At 44.3% G+C, this 19,815-nt stretch overlaps 1 non-coding gene across 1 annotated transcript; it reads right to left on the bottom strand.

The window, feature by feature from the left end:
* Positions 1 to 17,885: 17,885 nt before the first annotated feature.
* Positions 17,886 to 17,992, bottom strand: LOC125355872. Its single transcript, XR_007211793.1, has one exon. It is a non-coding gene; the product is annotated as a U6 spliceosomal RNA (small nuclear RNA).
* Positions 17,993 to 19,815: the final 1,823 nt, after the last annotated feature.

Genomic DNA, 19,815 nt, shown 5'->3' with positions numbered 1-19,815 from the left:
TGATGGCTTCGAACCACAATCTCTGCCTCCTGAGTAGCTAGGATTACAGGTGTGAGCCACCAGCACCCAGTTAATGTGAGACTCTTTATCTCCAATAAGCTACTCAGAAAAAACTGCAAGTGATGCTGTCACTCAAGAGGTAGATCAGTAGCCTTGAGGAAAATGGAGCTCAAGGATAATCCCTAGGCCCTGAGTTCTAGTCCCAGGACTGGCACAGACAAACAAACAAAAAAGATACCTAGTCTTAGGCTAGGTGTAGTGGTGCATGCCTGTAATCCTGGTACCCAGGAGGTCAAGGCAAGAGGATTGTGTGTTTGAGGCCAGCCTAGTTATAATGAGAAAGAAGTTCCCAAGTCTTCCCTAGAGACTGACCAGAGGCCTTAGATTTGGATCATCCCTGGTAGGGAGCAGGCACAGGACTTTGGGTGACCTCATCCTCTCAGTTGCTAGTTTGCTGGCTGTTCTCTTCCTCCAAAAGAAATACACTGTGTGGCCAGCTGAGGCCTGAGAGTGCTCAGCCCTGCCCTGAGTTCTGTCCTTTCCTATAGAGAAGCTCCCTACAGCACTAACTCATGGGCTCCGAGAGCCCATGCAACACCCACTGGAGTTGCAGGCGCTCAGGGATGGCTCTTAGCTCCAGTGCCTCCCCCAGCAGCAGCTCCAGAGCCATGGATTCAGGTGCGGTAGCTGGGGAGTGGGAAACAGCGGTGCTTGGAAAAATGACCCAGGCAGTACTATCACACTAGCAACTTCTTGCAGCATCTGGAGCTAAAATCCTTGCCGCCATGGGGAAGCTTCAGGATTATCTCACCCTCTCACCAGAGTGAGGCCGCTGCCCTGTTTATACACCTGTCTTCTTGGTTACTCCCATGATACAGAGGGCTCTTGTGGCTTTGAAAAAACCCTGGAGGGAATGAGATGCAGCAACTGAAAGATGGAAATGCATAGAGCTGGAAATTGATGAGGCTGGCTGGCTATGGATGGCAGAAGCAATAGTGCCTGCCACACCCTGGTTCTAAAACTCATGGGTCCCCAATTCCGCTGGCAAACGAAATCTTCTCATGCCTGAGTCGCAACTATAGCTAGATGCCACAGATTGAATATTCACACAAAAATTTGCATATATTCAAATCTTGCAATCCTTATTTACATATTTGCTTGCTTCTATCTATTATGAGAAATATCTTTTTTGGGGGGAGGGTCTTGCTCTTATTTCCTCTGGTTTGAAAGATAACATTTCTGTTTCCATTCTTTTTTTTTTTTGCCAGTCCTGGGGCTTGAACTCAAGGCCTGGGCATTGTCCCTGGCTTTGTTTGCTCCAGACTAGCACTGTACCACAGCACCACTTCTGGCTTTTTGTGTTTATGTGATGCTGAGGAATTGAACCCAGGGCTTCATGCATGCCAGGCAAGCACTCTACTACTAAGCCACACTCCCAGCCCTCTGTTTGTGTTCTTGTGGAAGTAATTTCAACTTGCTACCCAACTTATGCGACCTTCAAATTAATCAATGTTTTGTTTTTTTTTCTCCTAGACTACCCAACAATCTTAAACACTTTAACTTTATAAAACAGCCTCCAGTTTATATGCTTGTGGCTGTATATTTTAACTTCATTCTCTTAACCCCCAGAAGACGTTGTTATAATTTTATGTAGTCGATGAATAACATGAATTATTTAGGAACATCTCAATTTCCAAATCTGTAGGGAGTTTGTAGCTACCTTTTTGTTGATTAATTTATAGCATAAATGCATTGTGGTCTGAAAACATTCTGTATCATTTTAGGACTTTGAAATTTTTTCCGACTTGTTCAATAGCACACGACGCATTCGATTTTGGCAAGTGTCGGGAAGAACGTGGGTCTACAGGGGCTGGGCACTGAGTGGAGGAGTTGATGGAGACGGTGGGGCTGGCTGGAGCTGGCTGGAACTGGCTGGAGCTGGTCTGCCAAGTTCACCAGCCCATCACATCCTCTGGGACTGATGGGCTGGGCCATTACCTGGAGGCAGAGGTTAAAATTTCTCACCATGATCAGGGATTTGTGTTTCTTTTGCCTTTCTGCTTTTTCCCTTTCTGCCTTTTAAAAAAGCATGTAAGTGGGGCTGGGAATATGGCCTAGTGGCAAGAGTGCTTGCCTCGTATACATGAAGCCCTGGGTTCAATTTCCCAGCACCATATATATAGAAAATGGCCAGAAGTGGCACTGTGGATCAAGTGGCAGAGTGCTAGCCTTTAGCAAAAAGAAACCAAGGACAGTGCTCGGGCCCTGAGTCCAAGGCCCAGGACTGAAAAAAAAAGAAGAAGAAAAGGGGAAAAAAAGCATTTAAGGGCTGGGAATGTGGTTTAGCGGTAGAGGGCTTGCCTAGCATGCACAAAGGCCTGGGTTCGATTCCTCAGCACCACATAAACAGAAAAAGCCAGAAGTAGCACTGTGGCTCAAGAGGCATAGTGCTAGCCTTGAGCAAAAAGAAGCCAGGGACAGTGCTCAGGCTGAGTCCAAGTCCCTGGACTGGCAAAAAAAAAAAAAAAAAAGCATGTAATCAGATACGTGCACATTTAGAATTGTTCTATCTTCCTGAGCTGAATTTTTGCATTATAATATGACCTCCAAGTACAGAATGCTTTGACTTTAAAACCTAGCTGCTTCTGTAACTAATGTAGACATGTCATCTTTCTATAGTTTAGTATTTGCTATGGTTTGAATGCTTGTTCTTCCTCAAACTCTGCTCTCTTGGGTGAATTTAGGACAGGAGTCTCTCTCTCTCTCTCTCTCTCTCTCTCTCTCTCTCTCTCTCTCTCTTTCTCTCTTTCTGTCTCCCCCTCCTTTCCCCCGCCCCATCTATTCCTCCATGTTAGCAAGAAAACCCTCAGCAGGTGCCAGCACATTGATCTTGGACTTCTCGGCCTCTAGAACTGTGAACCAATACATTTCTGTTCATTATAAATTACAGATATTTTGTCTTACCAGTACAAAACTGACTAAAACAAGATTTGTACAATATGCTTTTCTACTCTTTTTGGGTACATGATTTGTTTATAATTTGATTACCTTTTCTTCTTACTTTCCTTCCCTCCCTTCCTCCCTCTCTCCCTCCCTCCCTCCCTTCGTTCCTTGTCTCTCTCCTTTTTCTCCCTCCCTCCCTCCTTCTCTCTCTTGCCTGTCCCCTGCACCTTGTGGTGTGGTGAATCAAATCCAGGGCCTCACATATGCAAGACAAGCACACTGACACTGAGTCACACCTCCACACAGGTGTATTTCTTATAGGCAATAATACAGTTGTATTCAGACAGTCATTGGCTCTGACTGAAATACTTATTTTGCAAGCTTCACAAGATATTACTATTTCATGTACATCCATGAGACTGTCTACTTGGGATCATTTTCCATTTGCTTAAAACAAAATATTCAGGAAGTCTTTGGTGTATTTTAGATATGCTGGTAGCCAACCATTTTAGCCCCGCCACCCCCTTCCCCATGGTGCTGGAGATGGAACCCAGGGCTTCATGTATGCAAGGCAGGCGTCTACCGCTGAGCTACTACTCCTCAGCCCCATGCTTCACTTCGGTTCTCCTTTATCTGCAAATGTCACCTGTATATCGATTTTTCTTCCAAATGGCCAATATGCTGAGCAAAAAAAAGAAGTAAAACCAGCATTATAGCAGCAAAATTGCCTTCCCAGAAGGAAGGCAAAGCAAAGACATCCAGTCGTACCATGGATTTCTTCCCATCCCACCTGCTCTTCTTTGGGAAGCCCTAACATGGGGGTGGGGCACACAAAAAGAGGGGAGCTATTCTAGAGCTATTCTAGATTCATTTGCTTTTTTGTTTTATTTTCTAAATTAAATTTTATTGACAAGGTGATGTACAGAGGGGGTACAGTTACATAATAAGGTAGTGAGCACATTTCTTGTCTTATTTATTACACCCTCCCTCAACATTTGCTTTTTTTTTTTTTTGGCCAGTCCTGGGGCTTGGACTCAGGGCCTGAGCACTGTCCCTGGCTTCTTTTTGCTCAAGGCTACCACTCTGCCACTTGAGCCACAGCGCCACTTCTGGCCATTTTCTGTATATGTGGTGCTGGGGAATCGAACCCAGGGCCTCATGTATATGAGGCAGGCACTCTTGCCACTAGGCCATATCCCCAGCTCCTCATCATTTGCTTTTTAAAAATAATCTGGTTTCCAATTGTTTTTTCTGTTTATTTTGTTGCTTTTTTTTCCCCTTTGGTCAGTTGTGGTACTTGAACTTAGGGCCTGGGAGCTGTCTCTAAGCTTTTTGGCTCAAGGCTAGCGTTCTACCACATTAAGCCACAGCACCACGTCTGGTTTTCTAGTGGCTCATTGGAGATAAGAGTCTTGTGGACTTTCCTGCCCAGGCTGGCTTTGAACTGAGATTCTCAGATCTCAGCCTCTTGAGTGGCTAGGATTACAGGCATGAACCACTGGTGCCCGGCTTCGCTGGTTATTTTTGAGATAGGGTCTTACTTCTTGCCTGGGCACAAGCAGCTACTTTAGGCTTCCTGTTGCAGCTGGGATGACTGGTGTGCGCTCCCTCACCCGACATCTTTCCATTGAGAAGATGAGGGCTCATGGGCTTTCTTACCCAAAGTGGATGGGCCCCATGATCCTGCGAATCTCAGCCTCCCACCTAGCTGCTGTACCTAGCCATGGGTTGAGAAGGTGTCATGAAATCGTCTGCCTGGGCTGGCCTTGACCAGTGATTCCTGATCTCACGTCTCCCACGTAGCTAGGACCACAGGCATAAGCCACTGTGCATGGCTCCACGTTCTGTTTTTGATAGAGATATTTTGGTAATTCTCTTTTATCATACAGAGGAGATAGTATTGTTTCTCTATCCAAATCTTCCAGAGTCTTCTCATTCATTGAACAGAAAATGTGAACTCCACACACAGCATGCGGTCGGCGGCTCCTCCCTCCCTCCCTCCCTGGCTTAGTTGCATGCCCTGCTCTTTCTGTTCACAAGGCTCCAGGCAGCTGGACTCCTGCTGATCTGCACTCGGTTCCCCTGGGCGCTTTCTGCTGTTCTCCCTTCTGCCTGAATTGGGGCTGGCTTGGTCCCTCACTTCATTCCCATCTCTGCTCACACGTGAATTCCTCAGGAAGACCTTTCCAGACCCCCTGTAGCCGGAGTTCTAAGCCAGCCATCAACCTCCGGGGGTTCCCACTCTCCCAGTCAGTTCCAGCCACTAACAGCCCGCCCCCCACCCATGCTGAATAAAGGGAAAAGTAAAATGAAGAGTGGAGAAAGGAGATTTATGACATTATGACATGGCCTGGTGCCTGGAGGAGGCGAGGGAAGTGCTTCAACCTCTCTTTCCAGGGTCCAGACACGAGCTTTAGGTGTAAGTAGAGAACGGATTGAGGTTCAGAGGTGAGCGGTATGCATGATGATGAGCCTGTCCTGGGCACAGCGATGGCCCAGTGGTCAGCGGTGGGGTCCAGTTGATCGTTTCAGAATTGTTCAGGCTGAGCCTGGTCACAAAAGAATGTGATGGTTGGCTAGAGTGAGGGTGACTTTGGTTCTGTCCTCCAAAAGTGATTTAGTTGTTCTTCTCCCTGAATTACAAAGCAGCTACAAGGTGAGGGCTTAGAGCAAAGACAGACAGGAAGTACAGGCAGAAGCCCAAGACCTGTAATCTTGGCTACTCAGGACACTGAGATCTGAGGATCGTGGTTTGAAGCCAACCTTGGCAGAAAAGCCTGTGAGCCTCTTACCTCCAATTAACCAGAAAAAGGCTGGACATGGAGCTGTGGCTCAGGTGGTAGAGCATCAACCTTGAGTGAAAAAGCTAAGGGAGGGGCTGGGAATATGGCCTAGTGGCAAGAGTGCTTGCCTCGTATACATGAGGCCCTGGGTTCGATTCCCCAGCACCACATATACAGAAAACGGCCAGAAGTGGTGCTGTGGCTCAAGTGGCAGAGTGCTAGCCTTGAGCAAACAAGAAGCCAGGGACAGTGCTCAGGCCCTGAGTTCACGGCCCAGGACTGGCCAAAAAAAAAAAAAAGAAAGAAAAAGCTAAGGGAGAGTGCCCTGAGTTCAAGCCCCAGTACCTCCTCCCCCCCCCCCCCCCCATACAGGCAGAGATACCAAAGTTTTATGCCTCTTTTAGCCCCTTAGGACTTTTGAAGGCCCAAGTGAGGATCCAATACTTTTTTTTCTTTTTCTTTTTTTTTTTTTTTTTTTTTTTGCCAGTACTGGGGCTTGAACTCTGGACTTGAACACTGTCCCTGAGTTTCTTCGCTAGAGGCTAGCACTCTATCTCTTGAGCTACAACACTCGCTACTTCCGGCCTTTTCTGTTTACGTGGTACTGAGGAATCGAACCCAGCACTTCACGCATGCTAGGCAAGCACTGTACCACTAAGCCATACTCTCAGCCCCAGATCCAGTAATTTTTAAGTGAAAGCAGTTTATGAGTGCCTGTTAGGTACCCTGGCTGAAATACTTGTTCTGCCATTTGCAATTCCCTTTCTCTGCCTCAGTTTTCTTTGGATGATTGTAACTCTGAGACACTGTTGACCAGGTGCTAGGCTGGAGAGTACAAGGACAGCAAGGTCTTTTCCCCTTTCTTCCTCCTTGGTGCCTAGCCTAAGTCCTGCCTGGCACTGAGGAGGTGCTTGGTGAGTATCTGAGTGAATGAACATGCGTTGTGTCTCTTTTACCAGGAGAACACATGAAAAAGCCCTGAGGGACACCCCAAGCCCCACGCAGCACTAGCATGTGACTATAAAGCCGAACCGAATTCCCTGATTGCTTTAACATCCCCAGTCTCTCCTCAGAGGGCTCCCCAGTTATTTCAGGGAGAGGTCCCTGGAGAAAGGCTTATAGGAGTGATGTGCAAGAGTTGGCCCTACTTGAGAGCCAATTGTTAAACATTCAGGAATTCTGTAAGCTGGCTGCTATCCTGTGCTAACTTGAAATTGGCCCCAGTGGGAATATTTACACCACGGAAATCAGCAAATGCTACAAATCAGGGTGTTAAAAGAATTTTAGAACCAGTTTACCAGGTACTCACACTAGTTTGTAATCTGTAGTCCCTGGGTGGGCTCAGCTCTCTTCAGGTAGAGACCCCGCGAAGAAGCCGCCTGCAGCCCAACTCTCACTGCTATCCCAAGAAGGCCAATGTTTCTGTCAAGCTCTGCCATACCATCTCTCTCTCTCTCTCTGTCTCTCTGTCTCTCTGTCTTTCTTTCTCTCTGTCTCTCTCTGTCTCTGTCTCTCTCTCTCTCTCTCTCTTGCCAGTCGTGAGGTTTGAACTCAGGGTCTGAGCACTGTCCCTGGCTTCTTTTTTGTTCAAGGCTAGCACTCGACCACATGAGCCACAGCACCACTTCTGACCTTTTCTATACATGTGGTGCTGAGGAATTGAACCCAGGGCTTCATGTATGCAAGGCAAGCACTCTACCACTAGGCCATATTCCCAGCCCCTGCCATGCCATTTCACAGGCTCAGAACTTCTCTCAGCTTCTCTGCTGGCTCTTAGAAACTTTGGTGAGGGCAGCATCCAGCTTTGAACTTAGAACCTCATGCTTGTTAGGCTAGTGAGATGCCACTGATCCACACCTCCAGTTGTGTTTTCCACTGGTTATTTTTAGGAGGAGTTTCTCGAATCTGTCTGCCCAGGCTGGCCTCAATCCTCAGTCTTCCTCTTCTCAGCCTCCTGAATGCCTAGGATTCCAAGTGTGAGCCACCAGCACTCACCTCCTCTTCAGAGAGGAGGTACCAGGGGGTGTCTTGAGCCTCCATCCCCAGGCGCAGAAGCTGCAGTCCTTGTCTGGTGGAGACCGGAAGTGGGAGTCCTTCCCAGAGAAAAGTCGGAAGTGACAAGATGGGAGATGGACCGGGAAGGAGCCATGGGAAGCAGCTATAAAGCCAGGGGAGGGGGAGGGAGAGACACAACAGAGCAGACACCAAGCAAGGGTGATGTTTCTGATAGAGAAGGTGGTGAACTAATGAACCATACCAAAGGTTAAGACACAGCCATGTGAGTTCAGAGACAGGCAACAGGCCAGAGATGCTTCTCCATCTGGCAAAGGCAGAGGTTGGACTACATAGTTGAGGAGGAGCAGGCGATGAGGTTAGGTCTCTGCAGGCTGGGAACCATCGCAGAAACAAAAGTTATCATCCTAACTGGGCACCCGTGGCTCATGACTATCCTAACTACTCAGGAGGCTGAGATCCAAGGATTACGGTTCAAAGCCAGATGGGCAGGAAAGTCTGTGAGACTTCAATTAACCAGCAAAAAGCTGGAAGTGGAGCTGTGGTTCAAGTGGTAGAGTGCTGGACTTGAGCAAAAAAAGCGAAGAGGCTGTGCCAAGATCCCGAGTTCAAGCCCTAGTACTGGCACACATACAAAATCATCTTGGCTGGAGCTCATGCCTATTTCCTGGGTCTGGTCAATTTTTTATCCCTACTCCTTCAGTGCTGGGAATTGAACCCAGGGCCTTGGACACATTGGGCTAGTGCTTTCCCACTGAGCTACTTCCCAGCCCTCACCCCTATTTGCCACAAAAAGAACCTACCCAGTTTTTGTTTGTATTTATTTATTATTGTGGTTAACTGGTCATTTTTTTTAAAGTTACTCTTCCTCAGGGTTGTTAGATTTAGCAAATAGGAATTAAAGACATGCTGGGTGCTGGTGGCTCATGCTTGTAATCCTAGCTACTCAGGAGGCTAAAATCTGAGGATGACAGTTGGAAGCCAGGCTGAGATCTGAGGATCACGGTTAGAAGCTAGCTTGCGCAGAAACATCCATGAGACTCTTATCTCTAATAAACTACTCAGAAAAAGCTGCATGTGGTGCTGTGGCACAAGTGGTAAAGTGCTAGCCTTGAGCACAAGGAAGCCAGGGACAGTGCTTAGACCCTGAGTTCAAGCCCCAGGACTGTATATATTTATAGTACAGTTCCACTTTTTTTTTGTAGTACTGTAGTTCTGAACTCAGGGTCTCCCACATGTCATATAAGTGCTGTACAACTTGAGCCATTTCAGATCTTTGATCCAGTTCAGATATAATTCTAATGTAACTTTTTCTTATATGACTAAGAGGTGGTCTCAGCAACATTTATTGACTAATTACACCGTGTCTCAGTGATTTGGGAAACTCTCATTGTGATATATCAGTTTTTCTGGAGCGCTTTGGTTTTTGTTTTTTTTCTGCTCTGACGTGCCGATCATGTGTTTTAAAGGTTTGGTATTTTCTGACGCTGTGGCTTTGTGTGGGTTCTACTGACTCAGGAGGGAGGGCCCCTCTGGAGGCTAGCAAATTCCTAGAACTAGGGAACAGCTTGCCTGGGCAGCAGGCCTTTCACATGGAAACCCACCAATCAGAAGCAGCGCCCTAAACCACTTCCCTTATCGAACCCCACACTCCCAGCCAACTCCCCCTGCCCTAAGTCATCCCAGCACCCACTATCAACAATTTAGGAGCCATCCCTATATCTTAGCACCACCCAAATTACTCAGACTGAGGCAAGATAGATATAAAAATGAAATGTAAAACAGCAGCCAGGAATTCAGAGACAGAAACTGTAGTAATGAGTAGTTTGATTTAAATATATGACAGAAATATATGTACATGTATGTCTGTCTGTCTATCTATCTATCTATCTATCTATCTATCTATCTATCTATCTATGGTAGATAGAGAGTATGGGTGTGTGTGCATGTGCTGGAACTATGGCTTGAATTCAGGGCCTGGGCACTGTCCCTTAGTTTTTTCATTTAACTTTGGCCCTACTACTTGAGCCACAAGTGGATTTGGGGTGGTTAATTGGGGATAAAAATCTCATGGACTTTCCTGCCTGGGCTAGTTTTGAACCGTGATCCTCAGATCTCAGCCTCCTGAGTAGCAAGGATTATAGGTGTGAGCCACGAGTGAGTGCCTGGCTCTCAGAAACACTATTTTTTTTTGAAACCCTTGCATTTTCTCATAAACTGCAATATTTAGTGCAAAGAAGAAGAAAAAAAGGAGATTAAAACCATTTGTTTCTCTGACCTTGTCTGTGTGCCTAGCTGATTAGCATGTTCTAAGACAGAACAAAGAACAGAGACACTCACTCTGGGAAAGTGACTTCTTTTTTTTAAATTTAATTTATTTATTAATTGAACACAAATTTTTTGACAAGGTGTTGTGCAAAAAGGGTACAGTTACATAGTAGGGCAGTGTGTACATTTCTTGTGATATCTTACACCCTGTTTTTCTTTCCCTTCCCTAGGTCAGGTAGACATATATACAATACACAATGTATCAAGAACATATACAGTATCCACGTGGCCTACGCCCAAGAAAATTCGCCTAGGGCTTTACATGTAATGTCGATATTAGACAATATGTCAACAGTAGTCTTATATGAACATACATACATAGCTTTTGAGCTATTGTATTCCACTGAGAGGTCAATTTTTGACCTTTATATGTTGAGTATTTGTTTGGTTTTAGTTACATACTGTTGGGTCGCTGCCCCAATCCTGTGGGAAATACCATTTTACCTGGCCTCTACTGTCTCTCCGTCTCCCTTTCTTAACAGTCATATATCAGGGAGATCATGCCCCTTTGTTTTCTGTGTTCTAAGCTTGTCTCGCTCAACATTATTTATTCAAGTTCTGACCATTTCCCTGTGAATAACAATATTTCACCATTCCTAATCGCTATGTAGTATTCCATTGTGTATAGGTACCATATTTTTTGGATCCATTCATCTGTGGAGGGGCATCTGGGTTGTTTCCATATTTTGGCTATTGTAAATTGTGCCGCGATAAACATGGAAGTATATGGAAGTCTTTTTGATATCTTGGGACCTGCTGTTCAGGATAGATGCCTAGGAGTGGTATGGCTGGGCCATGGGGTAGGTCTATATTGAGCTTTTTGAGAAACCTCCATACTGTTTTCCAAAGTGGTTGTACTAATTTGCACTCCCACCAACAATGGAGAAGGGTTCCTCTTTCCCTGCACCCCCTCCAGCATTTGTTGTTGCCTGAGTTCAGAGTATAGGCCATTCTAACTGGAGTGAGGTGGTATCTCAGGGTTGTTTTTATTTGCATTTCCTTTAATACCAGGGATGTTGAACATTTCCTCATATGTTTCTTTGCCATTTTTATTTCTTCTCTTGTGAAGTCTCCCTTTAGCTCCTTTGCCCATTTCCTAATTGGTTTATTGGGCTTGGAGGGGCTTAGTTTTTTGAGTTCTCTATAGATGACAGATATTAGGCCTTTGTCTGTTGCTGTGCTGGTAAAGATCCTTTCTCATATTATTGGCTGTCTTTCTGTTTTGGTGGCTACGTCCTTAGCTGTGCAGAAACTTTTTAATTTGTAGTAGTCCCGTTTGTTGAGTCTCTCCCCTATTTGTTGTGCCCTTGGGACTCTATTCAGGAAGTTCCTTCCTGTGCCTATAAGTTCTAGCGTCTTTCCTACTCTGTCCTTCAGTAGTTTCAAGGATTCAGGTCTGATATTGAGGTCCTTGATCCATTTTGAGTGGATCTCGGTGCATGGTGATAGGTTTGGGTCTACTTTGAGTTTTCTGCATATGGCTGCCCAGTTCTCCCAGCACCAGTAGTTGAAGAGTCTATGTTTATTCCATTGTATGTCTTTAGCTCCTTTGTCGAATATCAGCTGGCTGTAAGAGTGCGGTTTTATTTCTGGATCTTGGGAAAGTGACTTCTTTGAGCACACACACAAAAAAATGTCTGCTATCTGGCACTGGTGGCTCACACCTATAATCCTAGCTACTCAGGTGGCTGAGATCTAAGAGGATCAAGGTTCAAAGCCAGCCCAGCAGGAATGTCTATGACACTCTTCCTTCTCATTAAGCAACAACAACAATTAAAAAAAAAAAAAGCTGAAGTGAGTTGTGCCTCAAATGGTAAAGCACTAAGCCTCAAGCAAAAATGCTCCCAGGCCCTGAGTTCAAGAAGGACTGGCACCAAAAAAGAAAAGAAAAAAGTTTGCTAAGAAAAATATCTCCAGGGCTGGGAATATGGCCTAGTGGAAAGAGTGCTTGTCTCCTATAAATAAAGCCCTGGGTTCGATTCCCCAGCACCACATATATAGAAAACGGCCAGAAGTGGTGCTGTGGCTCAAGAGGTAGAGTGCTAGCCTTGAGCAAAAAGAAGCCAGGGACAGTGCTCAGGCCCTGAGTCCAAGGCCCAGGACTGGCCAAAAAAAAAAAAAAGAAAGAAGAAAAATATCTCCAGATTTCCGGTGTCTGCGATGCCCTGGGATCATTTCAGCCGATTCCCAGCCTGGAGGAGGAATGACAGACCAGGCAGTTCAGATTCTCCACGCTGCTGCAAAGAGCGGCAAGTTTGAATCTAACAAATGAGGAAATTCTTTCACTCAGAAGTTGGACAGACCTTCATGTTCATCAGAGAACACACAGGAGAGAAACCTTATGAATACAACAAATGTGGACAGACCTTGACATGGATAATAGAATTAACACAGGTGAGAAACCTTGTAAACATAGAAAGTCTTTCAACCAAAATTCACACTTTAGCAGGCCTAAGAGAATTCACACATGTGAGAAACGTTAGGAATGTAATAGATGTGGAATGTCTTTCACCTGGAAGAAAACTCAGTTTGCATTGGAGAACCCAAACAGGATAAAAGCCTTGTGAATGTAAATCCATTTTTTAAAAAGAACTCTTAAAACAGGCTCAGATTGTGTGGTGAACAGCAACCAGAGTAGAGAGAGCTAACAAAGAATATTGTTCATAAAGTTGACTTGCACATATGAAAATACAATGTACTCGTTGAAATGGCTTTGAGAGAGCAGGGAGGAGAATAAGAGAGGAAGATGTTGATCAGGATGCATTGTTTGCATGTGTGTAAATGTCACAACTAATGTACTACTAACATTAGTAACAATAAATAGTCTCTTCAGTAAAAAAAAAAAAAAAAGTAGCCTCCTGGGACAAATATCTGCACAACTGTGGGGTCAGGACCACATGTTTCATTTACACAGACTTAGATACAAATTGTTTTACATGTCAAGAATTTCTGAAACATCCTCATTGCTGCTTTTGAGACTTGACTGAATCATTTAACATCTTTAAACTTTAAGCTCTATTCTGATAACTGAAAGCACACATGCACACATACATATGGCAACTACATAACAAAAACTTAATTATGTTATTAATATGGAGAAGATAACATGCCATCCTACATAATTTCATAGAAAAGTCCATTCTGTACATATTAGGTAACATAATGAATTCTACTGAATAATCAACAAAAAATATTGTCTCTAAAGTAAACAATTGTCTGCCTACTGAAAAAATAGTCAATATGTTTAATGAAATTAACAGCAAGATAAACTTAGAAATCAGACTACTCAGTAAATTTTTAATTTGTCATTGAAATCAGTTATTTTAGAATATGTCTCTTTCAAAAGTGTTACATTTGATTTTAGATAATCAATCTCTTGTTCAATGTGTACTTAAAATAAAGGTAATCTTAATGGCAAAAAAAAGAAATGATAAAATAATGGCATTCACAGGGAAATGGTCAGAACTTGAATGAATAATGTTGAGCGAGACAAGCCTAGAGCACAGAGGACAAAGGCGCATGGTCTCCCTGATATGTGGTTGTTGGAGGGGGAGGGGAGGGGGGGAGAACAGTAGAGATCATGTCTGTAAAATAACAAACTTCTTTTCAAATGGTATTTCTACATGTTTTGGTCAGCGACTTTACATCATGTCTCTAAAACCAAACAATTACTAAATAAACATAAAAAGGTCTAGGATAGACCTGCCAGGAGCACAATAGCTCAACAGCTACATACATATGGTTATATAAGATGAGGCTAAACAAAATGAACTCCAAGAGATGGAAACAGGAGGATTTTACTGTTGTCATTATGTTTAATGTACTAAGTGAATTTCCTCTGACGTACTCCCTGTGGTCACTGTATATGACTCTGGTACACTGGATACTGTATATATGCTTATCTGAACTGGGGACGGGAAACAAAAATGAGGGAGGGTGTAACAACTATGACAAGAAATGTACTTACTACCTTATTATGTAACTATACCCTCTCTGTACATCACCTTATCAATAAAATTAAAATTTAAAAGAAAAGAAAAAAAAATATCTCCAGATAGACACCTGTCTTGACCACAGTGTGTGACAGAACCATCCTTGGTCTGCTGAGAAATCCAGGCATTAGAGGAAAGCCTCAACTATCTCAGTGACCTAAGTTTAGTAGGCCAACCTTGAAGACTCTGGGCCCACTTGATAAAACAGGGTAACAACAAGAACAACAAAGGGATGTTCCGGTGTTAGGACAAAGGAACACACTTATCCTCAGGTGGATTGGAGCTGCCAGACCCCAACCTCCTTTTTCACCATAAATACTCGTGATGTTAGTTTAGCATGCTCATGGTACCTGTTACCCGATGGACCTGCACCCAGATCTGAGTCTGTTTTTATTTTTGCTTAAATTTTACTTTTCTAATGGATGTTTTTGGTTTCTACCAGGATGTGTCTTCAGATTGTTTTTTCTTTTTTTTGCGGGGGGGGGGGGATGGAAGGAACAACAACAAATGCTTTGGTGACTTCCTTCCTGAAGCATCACTAGTCACCCTTCTGGTAACAACACCGGACAATCCTACCCTGGTCATTGTCCCTGCCTCGCCCATGGCTTCCTGTGAAAACCATAATAAAGGCCTGCACCCACGCTTTCCTCTCCAGCCTAGCTTCCTGCTTCCTGCTTGACCCAGGTGCTGGCCCTGGTCACCCCATGGCCTGTCCCTCCCCACCCAACTGCATGCTGGGGCCTTTCTCTTCCAGGGAACTATAAATAACAAACCAGCTCTGCTCTCTGTGGCAGTTGTCTCTGCCTTAGATCTTGTCCCACGTGATTAGAACTCTGCCTTAGGTACCTTTGAAAACCTCTGCGTCCGTACAATAGGGTTTCAATTTCTGAGGTTCTGCCATGTCATCTAGCAGATGGGAAAACCCTTTTGCAGACTCTTCCTGAATATTCTTTTTTTTTTGCCAGTCCAGGGGCTTGAACTCAGGGCCTGAGCACTGTCCCTGGCTTCTTTTTGCTCAAGGCTAGCACTCTGCCACTTGAGCCACAGAGCCACTTCTGGCCATTTTTTACATATGTGGTGCTGAGGAATCAAACCCAGGGCTTCATGTATTCGAGGCAAGCCACTAGGCCATATTCCTAGACACCCCCCCCCCCCCCCCGCGTTTTGTGTGCTTGTGTGTGTGTGTGTGTGTGTGTTTCTTTTGTCTTCCTGAATATTCTTACAGCTTTCTTATCAGATTCACTTTTGAATTGCTTTGCTAGGTTGGAAGAGAAGGCCTGGGGGGAGGGGGGTTGATTGGAATCTGTAAATTCTTGTATTGATTGGTAGGAAACCGGTGAGGTTTCAACATGGTTTCTATTCAAAACGAGGTAATATCTCCAAGTCCTCCATTGACTTTCTCCCATAAAGGCCTTGCACACTTGTGACAAGTTTATTTCTACTTATTTTATGCCTTTTTTTTTTTTGGTCAGAGATTCAAACTCAACACTTACTGCTTTCACTCATTGGCCAGAGCTCTACTGAGCCATGCCTCTAACTCCTATTTTATACTTTTAAAATATCGCTATAACTAGAGCCTTAGGCCAGAGGCCCAGCTTTTCTTCCCTCCCCCCTCCGCCCCCCCCCCCCTCAAGTCTGACCACTGTCCTCAGTACACTAATTGGCCAGGCACCAGGAGCTCACACCTGTAATCCTAGCCACTCAGGAGGCTGAGATCTGAGGATTATACTTCAATGCTAGCCTGGCCAGGAAAGTCTGTGAAACTCTTATCTTCAATTAACCACCAAAAAGCCAGAAGTGAAGCTGTGGCTCAAGTGGTAGAGTGCTAGCCTTGAGCAAGAAAGCTCAGGGACAGCACCCAGACCCTGAGTTCAAGCTCTAGGAACAGACAACAAAAATGATTAAAGAGGTCACTAGAGAAGGAGCAGAGGATGAAGATTTATTAACATGGCCAGCAGTTTTGAAGAAAGGGAAAGTAAGCATTTCAGTCCATCTTTGGGGTTCCAACAGGAGCTTTAGGTTTCAATAGAGCCAGAACTGGGGTGGACAGATGCCCACGTCATCAAGCTGGTCATCAAGGTGTGGCTTAGGTGATTACCTCAGTTCTGGTTCTGCCAGGGGTTCTTTCCTAGAGGGGAGCAATCCGGTTTCCTGCTGCAGGGTGCAGCCTCCTTGTCCATGGCCCTTGTCCTCACTGGGGGTGGTCAGTCCCTGTCACACGCCTGTCCACCAATTGTTTCTGAGACAAGAGCCTGTGTGCTGTCCCTGAGCTTTTTCCTTTCAAGGCTAGTACTCTGTTGCTTCAGTCATTCCTCTACTTCTGGCTTTGTTTGGGTGGTTAATTGAAGATGAGTCTCCTGACATTCCTTCCCAGGCTGGCTTTGAACTGATCTCCTTAGATCTCAGCCTTCTGACTATCTAGGATTACAGGCAAGAGCCACTGGTGCCTGGCATTGCCTCTTTCTTTTGAATGTTTATGTATCTTTTCTTGTCTTCTCTAATTAAATTAGGAGACTTTGCCAGCTCCTCTAATGGCACTACTAGAATTTCACCCTAGAAACATGATACGTTGGCTTGAGAAATTAAACAAAAAATCATAAGAAAGTATTTTATTTCCATTTTACTGAGATTAAAAAAATTTAGTTATGGATATTGTATTTTCATTATCTTTAAATATGTCATGATTTTCTTTTCTACTTAATAAGACAAATTATATTAATAGATTTTCTAATATTTGTCTATATTTATATTCCAATAACAAATAGCACTTGGTCCTGGTATATTTTTCTTTTAAACCATTATTGGAGTCTATTTTCTAGAATAAATTATACTACTAAGTTTATTAATATTGAGCTAGACTCATATTGCTATAATCGACACTACTTGATCATGGCATATTTCCATTCCGATACACTCTGAGGTTTTCCTGGGTGATATATATACACATATATACTTTAAAATTTGTTATTTTATTTTTTGTGATACTAGGAATTGAACTCAGGGCTTCATGGTTGCTAGTCAGGTGCTCTAGTGCTATTTTTGTGTGTGTGGTTTTTTTATGTGTGTGCCTGGAGGTGGGGGAGGGGGTTTGATTTCAGGGGCCTAAGTGCTGTGAGCCACAGCTCTACTTCTGGCTTTTGGTGGCTAAATGGAAATACTGATGATGATATTGTAAAAGGCCCTTCAAAAGCATTACAGATATTTGAATAAATATCTTGAAAAATCTACAGGAATCCTTTCTCTGATCACTCCATATAGCTGTGAAGACTGTGGAAACTCTTGCAGGTTTCGGTTAGCATCTCTACATGATGTACATGAGAGTTCTGGCCCTGCCTCTGTCTTGAAGAAAGCCTCAAACACTTAGTATTCATGCCCTTGATCTGTTTTGGAAAAGGAGTTCAAAATATAGTTCTAGGTTTGGGAAAATGTTCAGGATATAGTCCGAGGCTAGCAAAGTGAACTCAGTTTTCCTTACTATCACTGTTCCACGTGGTCTAGCCATCATCAAACAATAAATACAATGTATGTAACTTGAGAGCACAGTTATTTCCTGAGCAATGTAGCAAGGAATTTCATCTCTTTAAGCCTTATTTTTCTCCTCTGTGAAATGAAGTTAAGTAACAGTGCTCACCTCATTGAGTTGTGTGTAAGAAGTGAGAAAATATTTGTAAAGCTTAGCAGAAATGCTACCACACTGAAAATTATTAATAAATATAACCACAGGAGAAAATGGGTAACATTGTCCAAAAAGAATTGCAACCACTACCTGACTTATGAAATTGTAATCCCTCTGTACAATACCTTAATAATAAAATAATGTTTAAAATAAAATATGGAATGCTTCACAAATTTTTGTGCCATCCTTGCACAGGGGCCATGCTAACCTTCTCTGTGTTGTTCAAATTTTAGTATATGTGCTGATGAAGCGAGTACTGCATCGTTTGTGTGTGTGTGTGTGTGTGTGTGTGTGTGTGTGTGTGTGTGTGTGTGTGTGAGAGACAGAGAGAGTGTGTGAGAGAGAGAGAGAGAGAGAGAGTCATCCTGGGGCTTGAACTCAGGGTCTAGACACTGTCCTTAAGCGTTTTTTGCTTAAAGCCACAGCTCCACTTCCGGCTTTTTGGTGGTTAAGAGTCTCACGGATTTTCCTACCTGAGCTGGTTTTGTTTGAACCACGGTTCTGAGACCTTAGCTTCTTGAGTAGCTAGGATTGCAGGTATGAGCGGCCAGCACCAGGTGAAGCCGTTTCTTGTTGTTTTTTAAGCAGGAGTCTCATTCACTGAGAGTAGAGGCTGTCTCTTGATACCATTATCTTCAGGTTTGAGTTCCCACATACGAGTCTTAGAGAGACACACACACACACACATTCCAAAACCTTAGCAGTTAATGAAGAGTTTGGAGAACCTTCTCAGGAGGCTTTAACAAGATGGCTGCGTGCAAAGTCAGAGCAATGTCCGGCATATAGTAAACACCAAACAGTCAGGAGATGAAAAGCAGGATTGAGCAGTGCCAAACCCAGAGGCAGTTTGGTGAGCCAGGACCCAGGCCAGGGCAGAGGGGCAGTCTTGAGGAGGCTCCTTCCAGCCAAGGAAAGCCTCTGACATGACACTCAGAGACCTTTACCAAGCCAGCAATGCAGGAGCCACCTCAACAACCAGCTTTCCCCTTGGGGACCTCTGATGTTCTTAAACCAGAGCCCTACACAGCCCATCCTGCCCTACGGTTGTAGTTGAAGACTCTTCATCACTCAAAGCCAAAGCAAAGAATATTCTTACTAGCGTGTCCTAAAGAATGTAATGATGCTTAATTTCACGTGTCAACTTGACAGGGTTAAGGGTTACCCAGGGAGCTGGTATGTCTGTCAGGGTGTTTCTGGGAGAAATTGACTAAGAAAAGAAAGTCTACCTTCTCCATGGTGAGTGAGCCCCATTCAATTTGAGGATCAGGCTAGAACAGAAGGGCAGAAGAAAGGCAAATTCACTCTCTCTGCACACTCTCTCTAGCACACCCTCTTCTCTGCCCCTGGACACCAGAAACTCCAGGTTCTGTGATCTTCAAACTCAAGAGCTTACAGGCAGCCCCCAAGGTTCACAGCACCAGAATGCGAATGAGACCATCAGCTCACATGATTCTCTGACCTTTAAACTTGAACCGAGGAGGATCCCACTGGTTTCTCTAGCTGTCTAGCTTGTAGATGGCCTGTTGTGGCACTTTTGAACTTCCATAATTATGTGAGCCAATTCCTTTCATGAATATCTCTCATTCATGTATCTATCTGTGTGTCTATGCATGTATCGATCATCTATCTATGGGTCTCCATGTAGGTGTGTGTACATATGAATCCATTGATGGATGGTTGTATCTATCATCTATGTATGCATGTGTGTATGCAATTATCTCTGTCCATCTATCTGTCTGTTTATCATCTATCTATCATCTCCATGTCCTTCAAGTTCTGTGTCTCTAGAGAATTCTGACTCCTCCACAATTCAGTGCAGAGTGTCTATCCCAGATGAGACCTTTCCCTTTCCAGTGGTCTCCATCGAGTCTCTCAGCTGCTTTGAAGACTCAGTCCTTCCTGCGCTGCTCTCCTCACAGTCTTCCCTGTCCTCCTACCCTATGTCCATTGCCCTTCTTCCTTCTCCCCATGGTGGCCACCCATGACCTCCCCCCACCCTGAACATCCCCCGGCCCCTCATGAGCCTCCCCAAAAGCTCTGACTCCTTTCTCGGAGCCAGCCTTGTTCATGATGCTCTTTG

Source organism: Perognathus longimembris, chromosome 7 (assembly GCF_023159225.1).
Source record: "Perognathus longimembris pacificus isolate PPM17 chromosome 7, ASM2315922v1, whole genome shotgun sequence".
Classification (NCBI taxonomy): Eukaryota; Metazoa; Chordata; class Mammalia; order Rodentia; family Heteromyidae; genus Perognathus; species Perognathus longimembris.
The sequence above is the reverse complement of the archived record's forward strand: the minus strand, read 5'-3'. Positions and strand labels throughout refer to the sequence as shown.